Source organism: Chroicocephalus ridibundus, chromosome 9 (genome assembly GCF_963924245.1).
Source record: "Chroicocephalus ridibundus chromosome 9, bChrRid1.1, whole genome shotgun sequence".
In the NCBI taxonomy this organism is placed as follows: domain Eukaryota; kingdom Metazoa; phylum Chordata; class Aves; order Charadriiformes; family Laridae; genus Chroicocephalus; species Chroicocephalus ridibundus.
In genome coordinates this window covers 36817083-36826737 of record NC_086292.1, presented here as the reverse complement: position 1 = coordinate 36826737, position 9655 = coordinate 36817083, and positions in this window count along the sequence as shown.

Below are 9655 nucleotides of genomic sequence, written 5' to 3'. Positions count from 1 at the left end.
TGTTCAAGCATCAGTATTGTTTGTGAAGTCAGATATAAGTGAGTATTTAGGGTCATTATAATTAGAATAGCTTCTTCCTCCTCAAAGAATTTCAGCTGCAGAGTCCCTTCTAGGGAGCCCTTCAAGACTGATTATTTAAGTGCCCAAGTCTTCCCTACTTCCCTGTTCCTTCTGAATCTCTTTAAGTGCCAGTCTGATACTTTTTTTTTTTCAGCTAGTTTCCCTCCTCACTGCTCAGCCCTCATCCCGTAAAGTACTTGCTGCAATGGCCAGGTAATACTTGCTCACTGTCCTTTGGGTGACCAGTCTTTGCAGTAGTTGTGCCGATGTGTGTATGAATATATGGCATGTATATAAAGGCCTCTGAGAGCCTTGTTGTGAAATATCTATGTCAAATATTGCCAGTAAAATAATCTCCTTGATGATTTGGCTCAGCTGAAGACTGCCTATACTGAAGAGCTCTCTCAGAAATGATTTACATCTCTATTTCTAGTTGCTGAGAGCTCCTTAATTAGGACTCTGGTACTGGCCATAAAACGAGGTTTTTTTCAAATGATCGTATTAGCACTTAATGTGCTTTCACTCGGTGCTATCCGAAGTCCCATCACAACAGAGTGAAGTCTGGGAAGACTGTCTGGGGCACTATTACCACAGGTAAGAATATAGAAAGGAAATGCCCAGAATATTACAGTAGTAAAGGAAGTACGTACTAGTTTATGCTCTGAATTTGCAAACGTGAATGTCAGACTTGGAAGCAGATGTTATGGACAGCTAATTCTAGAGCTGAAGTTAGTAAGCTGGAGTGTTTGAAGCAGTGGTTATCTCTAGTATTAAACCAGCGATAGGTCAGATGCTAAATGCCAATGACCAGGCTGTATACATATGGAGTGGAGGTTTGGACAATGGTGGTTCCTGGAAGCAGATGATTTTCTGTAGACTTGCAATGGAGAGTACGTAGCTGTCCAGAGCTGCAATGAAAGGAGGCAGATTCTCTCTTTCAGCTAGACTGTACTAGTTACATTAGATTTCACATTTATTTATAATGTTTCACGTTTCTAATAAATGTGAATACATTTTGATACATTTAATCCATTAGTTAAATTAAATTTAATTTGGTGCATTTAATTTTGATAAATTAACAATTTGCAATAAATCTGAATGAATTAAATGTATCAAAATGGAAAGCCAATGTATGAAACAAAAAAACCTATGTGTTTTGGTGGGCAGGTAATCTATTATAATGTCATGATAACCTTACAGAATAACAATGCTGGATTTATGCCCAAACACCCATGAGTATATCAAATTGGTGATTTTTTACACTGAAACAATGGGTGCAAACATAAGAGGTAAAATATACAGTGGCATAATACAGTGGCATAGAGTAATAAATAGGAACATTAGACAAATATGATCAGTCAGAAAAAAATAGATGATTAGTAGTTTCATTGTTAGGATTCATATTTAAATTGCCTGGTTCTTCTGTAAAAGAAATGAGATCAAAGAAAATAAAATGTTTTGCTTAATGAGTGGGGTGAATCGGGAATTTTTTTCTGAAAGCTTTCTATAGTGATTACTCTTTTCTACAGAGTTTAGATGCAGTGTGGTGGCAGATTATGTGAGATGGTGAAACCTGAGTTGGTACAGGGACCCATTGGTTTGCTTGCTGCTTACATCAAATAATCTTTACTTCCCTTGAATTTCAAATTTGGTCATGCATAGCATCACTTATGCTAGTGTCTTGTGTCCTTGTAAAGATGACTTGAAAAGAAATGAAGGGAGCAAAATGGAGAACATTAGTAAAATAGGAACGCTTGCTCCCTGCAATTCAATGCAGAAAAGCATTTTCCCTTCCCTTTCCTGGCTGAAATCCTCAATATACTTTTGGCTTTAGTTTCCAAGCGCAGTCCAGCTCCATTTGTTACTGTGCAACGAATCTGTGTATGACACTAACTGGACGTGGCAGCTCTTTTCTAAAATAGGCTGTTCCAATCTGTCACTTTATTCTTTGGCACCAGGGATTTTCATTTTCCTGAGATGAACTCCACTGCTCCGCTTCCACTCCAACCTGATGGAGTGGAAGAATGGCAGAACAAACTGCTGCCGTCAGCTAATTCACCTGAACAGAGCCATGCGTGAGACCTCCCTTGTCCTGTGAGGGTCCTGTCATTCACAGCGGCCAAACAAATAGTGTCAAGACGGCAAGTGAGCCAATGGGGGGAATTACCTGAAAGAGCCCAGACATTTTATGCAAACACCTGTGCTGTTCTCAGTCATACAAGTTTGCTGGAACTTGCCTCACATCATCTTTCTTGTTAGGCAATTCTTTCAAGCTGCTCTGAATCGTTTCCTAACTCTGTGTCACATGTAGAGCCTGAAGAGGTATCTTCAGCTTCTCAGAATCAGTCTGCTGCTGTTTCCTGGTGAGCATCCCTGGCAAGTTTGTTTCAGTAGGAAGTAATCATGGAATTAATTAGCATTTAGTATCGAGGTTGACTTTCTTGTAAAATTATATAAAACCCTTGAGGCCTACCTGTTTGATACAGTGGTTACGGCTGCCAGGATGCTTTTCTCCATCAAAAAATGCAGCTCAATCACGAGCATAGCACCACTAAGAGATGCCTGTGTTCACTTCGTTTGATATCTTGCTTCTAGAAGAGCATGCCATGTAAAAAAGGAAAGAGAAGGTGAAGGAGGTGGAGCACAGTGTAAAGGAATCCATCAGAACAGCAAAATGGTCAGGATCTGTGTTTTGACCTTGTACAAAACATGAAGTTTAACTCTGCACCTCCGTAGCTGGGAACAGAAGCTTAAAGGCTTCAAGCCCAAGTCAGGAGTAGAGTCAGAGCAGCCTTCTGGAGCCAGGGTCTCTAAAACTGTGCCTGCGCCTCTCCAACAACTTTGTGTAAGGAAAAAAAAATTAAAAATGGTTATTGTCATGATTTGGTCCTCATCTTGCATGGATCCTGGAGGATTAGGACGGCATTGTGGGATGGGTAGTCAGACCCCTTAGTTGCCTCTGTCCTCTTCTGCAGCATCATGTGAGATAATGTGACTCTGCAAAAAGAGCCGTCTAGACTTTTTGCTCCTCACCCCACTTCCATGTATTTAGTTTTACAGATTAAACTAGGCAAGATGACGACCAATATTTAATGCATGAATTGAGAAACAAGGAGTACTGAATATATTAATCTCTTAAGTGTTGTGACCTAGTTGCCATCTCCTTTCATTAATTACTGTTTTAATTGTCTGTCAGGGTAAGAGGTTAATTTTTCTTCATTAAAAGTTGCATTTCATACTATCCATGTATTTCCTCTCACTCTTGTGACCAATTAGTATGAAATGTAAATTGAGTGTAAATATGCAAGAAAGAAAGAACTTTTAAAAAGTAGAATATAACATATTAATTGCTCTTCTGGTTGAGGGAGAGGTCTGTTCATGTAATCACTCCAAGTTAGTGCTGAGAAATACATGAAATCTAAGAAAAATCAGAAGTCTGCTAAAATCATGTTTCTCACAGAAAGATATGACTGTGGATATCAAGTGTCTCTGAGGGCACAGTTTTTGTGAAGTTGCAGGGTTTTTCACCTCCTATCAAGTGCACTTGCTCATCTCAGTGAGTATTTGTACAAATGGCTCAAACAGCATGGGAACTCTTAGAGTAAACAATTATATGCCTCCTAGGGTAATAATGAGTGCCTTAAAATTAGCAGGCAGAAGGGTAATGTTCGGCAGTAGTTCCAAGATGCTGGCTCTGAATTAGGTGCTAAAATTGGAATCTTATTTCACAGCTTTGAATAGGAAAAAGCTGGTTTTGAAAGAGAACTGGGTTTTTTGTTTTAACTGGCAAAATTAACTTCCTTGAAGGAAAAGGTGGTGTGAACTGCGCTTCAGCTAGCTCGGTTATACAAAGATTCTTCAGCCTGTTTTACTGAAGTAAAATTAATAGACGTGTTTAATCATCCTGTGAATTGGGATCATTATTTTAGTATAGTCATAACTACAAAGGAAAATGTTAATCACAGAGATTGGATTATGCAGTGACCTTTTAAATCCATGGGGTTTGCAGCTATTAGACTTGCTTCAAAGTAGGAGTTGGAAAGCGCTTTCAGTAGTGGACCTTTTGGAAATAGTTTAAATGTTTCTGTTTCTGTCCAAAAAAATAACAGTCAAATTAAAGACATGCTACTTTCCCATTACTGATTTTTGAATTCTGTGTATAATCCACACCATGAACACACATGATGTTCTCCAGTGCCTCGGTGTCCTGAAAAAACACCAGTTTTCAGCTTTTGTTTATAAACCTGTAAACTTCTTTTTCTTCTTTTCTTGATTAAAAGGAGTTGATGTTTTGGTTTGGTATTTACATTAAATCTGGAAGTGGAAACAAGAAACCCAATTTCTGTCAGGCAGATCTTTCTCCGCACTAGGGCTGCAGCTGCTTACGCGTTGTAGGTCAGTGGCTGTGACGGTACTGGTCGCCTCTATGGGGTTTCTGTGAGGAAAGCACCTGCAAAGAAAGAAGGGATTCTGGAGAGGGCAGCGGATGAGGACCAGGGGGTGAGGAGCCCTTGCTCTGCTGCAGAGGCCGAGTGAGGGCCCTGGGCAGTCAGTCTTGCCCAGGCTGGTCCCGTCTGACTGCAGGTGGGGCTTCCACACATTAGGTACAATGGAGCCAGACATATGCTTCTATTTTTGAACTCTAAAACAGAAATAATACAGCTGCTGGTTTAGTTTCTCATCTCTTCGCAATGGTAACTATGTTTCTGCTAGATATTTGGGCTCTAAATGGCACACTGGGGCCCTCTGTTCAACCACAGGCTGCTAGGCTCTGTAAAATATAAATAGCTGTTACAAATGCACATGCAATCTTTAGAGCTAGTTTTGTAGCTTTTAATTGACACAAGTGATTATCTGAGCTACAGTGAGAGCACTACCTGAGCTGTTCCAGTGCGGGGCTTAGACTCATCTTCTTAAAAGCCTCTTTATGAATCATAACTCTTTCTGTCCTTGAATAACATAAAATCTAACAGCATTGCAAATCTTAAGATTAACAGTCCAGACCTCGTAATGATGGTTGGTTTTGACGCATATCTGAAGAAGTAGGTACCATTACTCATCCTTACTTGGACTGCATCCCTCGGTCCTTTTTGTAACATCCGGTACTTCTGTTTCTTCATCACCGACTCCTGACCTGGCTCTGTAAACAGGCAGGCTTCTGTTGCTGAATGTTAAATCTGGCAAACAAGGAAATCAAGTAGACGGTGTATTCAGAGGTGACATTTCAAAGGTGAAGCCTATGAGGGTTAGACAAGGATTGAATGTATTTTTCCAAAAGTGATTACACTAAAACGTATTTCTCTGCAGTGTACAAGATCGTCCCATACTGGTAATTCAGTCACTTTTCTAACTACATTCACTAAGCAGGAATTCTCTTAGCAAATGTGTTTGCTTGCAAGGATCTGCTCATCATCTCTATTGCCAACCTATCATCTGTGCACAAAACCTACCTTAGCTTCACTGACACATAGTTTCATTTTAAGGTATCAGCTAGTACATTAGTATATCCGTGTTGGTCTTCAGTCTTGTCTGTATTCTCTCAGGCTCTCTAGTCCTTCTCATGAACCCAGATCTTGGCAGAGCAGCAGCATCTCCTTATAGTGACCTCTCTCCCCCTCAGTCTTCCCTGCATGTGGCTGTGTTTTGGGATGTTACATCTGGTTTGGAGGGCTGCTGTTGTTTCAGCGGTGCCGTTACACAGAGCAGCGTAGTTGCTCCTTGTAGCTGGACAGCAGTTATTGTTTACGCTGATTTTCAGGAGACTCAGGCCAGTCTATCACCATGAACAACATCAGTTTCTACTTTCTTTTATGTTGTCTCCTAATAAGAGCATGGACTCTGATTAGTCTGTCTTCAAGTCAAATATTTCAAGTCAGTCTGAGCTGGGTTCAAATTAAAATCATGATTCTTTTCCCAATTTGCATATGAATGGGATGAGATCAAAACAAGAGCTCACTGTTCTTTATTACAACTGTACTGGTCATTTTGAAGAATACGGTTGATCTTCCCTGTGTCATCCTGGTAAAAACAGCTGTAAATAGGTTCTTCCTTGTTAACATCAAACCCCACTGTGTCTCAGGTATGAAGTGCAGGTCAAGAAAATGTCCTCTCATTGGAGAGAACATTTTCTTAGTCATGTTTTTCATCTGCACCCAGACAGGTTTTTCTCTACAACTTTCATTCAAGAGAAGGTGATGTTCTGGGGAAAGAATGTGTCCCTGCTCCTCCCTGAGCCAAAATGAGTCCTCAGCTCTTTAGACTACCCTCAGGAATTTCTTCTGGGCGGTTCAGTCATTTGGCCCTAGGAAGGCAAGTTTGGCAGGAGCCCTGAAGCTTGGGCGAGTGTTTTCTGGGAGACAGTCAACAGCATCCGAGGAGTGGGGTAGAGGGGGAAGTCCAGATACTGATTTACATCACTCAGTGCTGAGATTAAAATAGGGAGCTCTTCACAAGCCAGAGCTTTTAACTAAAGGCTTGGTTGTATCTGGAGAAGTCCTTTGTGCTATCTACATTAAGGAAAAGCACTTCAGACTTCGAACCTTAAAGTCAAATTGTAAAGTCTTGAAAGACCAGAGCAGTGGTTGTATCCCACACACTGCAGATCCTTTCTTGCTGTGGACATCAGGCAATTAGGGGGACAATGCTGGTCTCATTTTCCTGCTTCCTATTGCATACCTTGTATGTGTTAGCAGTACCATTTACTTTTAAACCTATTTTATGTGTGTAAAGCAGAGATCAACTTGAGTGCTTTCAGTTAAAGGGAAAATAGAGATTCTCAATGCAGTGCCGTTAACTGCTGCTAGTAGATCTCCAGCCCTTTCCCTAGCAGCATAAAAATGGTTGGCAGCAGCAGGTATTACCTGGAAAGGTCATGCAAAGAATTAGTGAGGAGATCTGGGCTCTGTAATATGACCAGAGATTTCTTTTGGTGATGTATTTGAAGGTGGGATGAGCATCAGTGACCACATGCATATAGTTGTGGTATATGTAATGGCCTTGTGATTAAGAACAGATGAATCCATCTTTCAGCTGTTAGAAATAGTCATCACTGAGGAGCCAATCCTGGAAACTTGTAAAGGTAACTGTGCAAAGGCCACGTACCTGGGGAATGGTGGTGTGGCTCCATTCAGCTCTACTGGAAGAGCAGGGTATAGCTGAACAGTTCTGAATACTTACAATGGCGATGTGCTATTCTGGCTATGCAATGATTTAGGGCTAAGTTTAAAAATGCTTAAGTCAGGCCTGTAAGAATGCAGGTTTTCACATCTGAAAAAGGAAATTCCTTCATGTTTTAGTTTTATTTTTTTCTGAGTATTTTCTTGTCTTCCTTGCACACTTAGTTATTTAGTCTATAGAACTTACAGGCTGGTCTGTTACTCCAGGCTGTGAGTTTCAGTGCCTCATCATTAAAAGTGAATCTTTACAGTACCTGTTGTATACCTTGTCCCAGGTTGATTTTCCTTTGTTAAAAAATGACTTTTAGCATCCATTCTGGATTCACGTCTTCCCATAGCGCATGCTATGACTGGAATTTCCTTTATTATAAAAGGTTTAAAAAGATTCATTGCTAAAAATTACAAGCGTGTAGAGAGTTAGCTTTTCTTGTTGTCATTGATTTTGCATCTCTTTTTCCTGAATGATTGCTTGTATAGACTTTCACCTAATACTGAAACAACAAAAAACCACAATGTTTCCAACTGTGTCTTCAGTTTTGAACTCTGTACTATAGTGATTTCTAGCCTATGATCTTTGGATTCCTGAGGGTTAGTGGCCTACTGTCTGTCTACTGGAAGACATACTCTTATTTGTGGTAGATCTCAGTCATCCCACTGGGAGGAGAGTGGACAAACCCTGACCTCTTCCTCCCATGGTCAATGATACAACCAAGGGCATGCTTGGGAGCTTCTGATTCCAAGTCTGTCTTTTCCTTCCTTGCTCTGATGCTGAAGGGACTTTCTGAATGTTAGAGGCTGACAGGTGCTGGCAGTGACTCTCAGGTCCTTCAGTGATGAGCACACTGGCTCTAGGCGGATCTACTTGGTGTCCATCACCTTGGCAGTGGTCACGCCAGCAGCTATACTCAGCCCCACTTCATCAGTGCTCCTTGAAGCTCAGGGCTTTTTCCCATGTGCTGTTTGGACCAGCTGTAATCTCTGCTGTTGGCTGTCTGAAGTCTTTCAGTGGCTTGCCTAGGGAGTGTGGGAGAAAGGCAGGACCGAGAATCAAGCCATTAATTAAAAGTTGCCTAGTCTGAGTAATCCAATGGTTAAAGCACAGTTGCCATGGCAGCATTGCCCCTGGATGCTCCAGCCTGAGTCACGCTCCTCCTGCTCCCCTCTGCCTCGCTGGTGTGCCCGGCTGCGTGTGTGCAGAGATGGGGACGCTGCTCTCGCTCCTGCCCAGGCAGCGAGCAAAGGCTTCAGTGACTCACGGCAGAGATCAGAGGGGAAGGAGAAGTATTACTGCAGCCCCAGTGAGCTCCACTGGAAAACAAATGCATGACTGGTAGATAAATCTTCATTGACAGGATAGTGCATCAGGCTCTGTAGGAGCTGCTACAGGAAATGTCAAGGGGACTTCTATTTTTAACATTTTGTTGGGTGAAGAGGGAAAAAACTATTGAATGTATCTGTGCCTCAGTTTCTACTGCCGTAGTGTGTTACGGATGCATACAGTAGTCGCTGTTTGAGTACTTTTAGATGTTTGCACCAAAACTGTTGGGCAAAATGCAGCAAACTGTGATTTATTAATGATTTGAAGATGGTCCAAAAATTGAAATGTCACCCGTACCAGTCAAAGGGGGAGTGCAATTGATAGCCACTCCTTCTAAAGCAGGCTTGTTTTCTAACTGTAAAGTTGACATTGGAGGGGATGTTCTGAGGATCAGTAACCTGAGGTAGCCATTAATGCCCAGTTTAGAGGAATGTGTAAAGACGCATAACGCCAAAAGTATTTATTTATGTTTTATGTATTCCTCAGCTCTGCAAAAATCTCAGTGCACTTACAGTGAGGCCCACACATTCAGCCCAAATCCAGTCCTGCCTCCGCTCCCTTTTCGGTTAACCGTAAGTAACTAGTTTGTCATCCTGTGACTTCTTTGTGACTGGAGGGAAACCTGCTGTGCCTCTGCCCCTGCTGTGCCTCTTCCCTCTGTCCCTGGGAAGGCAGCCGCCAGTGCTAACTACCCAAAGCCACAGCGGGGGAGTGGGGAGCTGCTCTGTGCAGGGCACCCCACTGAATGCCAATGCTTGTGTCACAGCTCGCTTTCTCATTCCTGCTGCTTGTAAAACTTGCTGAGGGTAACGTTGTCATTTGCCTTTGCAATAAGTTGATGTTAATTAATAGTAGGTGGCTGTGGCGTTTCCAGCAGAGTACATGTGCATTCCCTGTTAAAACGCAGTGGACTAAACCCGATTTTGTGACAATGAGCCTGCAAGGATGGGCAGTAACTTGCTGCTTGCTGGGGCTTTCCTTCACAGTGCAGGAATACTGTTCGTGTCCTGTGCTGCAGATAAGAGAGGATTTCCAAATATAGCTCAGCCTAGCAGCAGTGTTTATTCTAAACTCATACAAGGTGTATGCAGTCTGCTTAGGC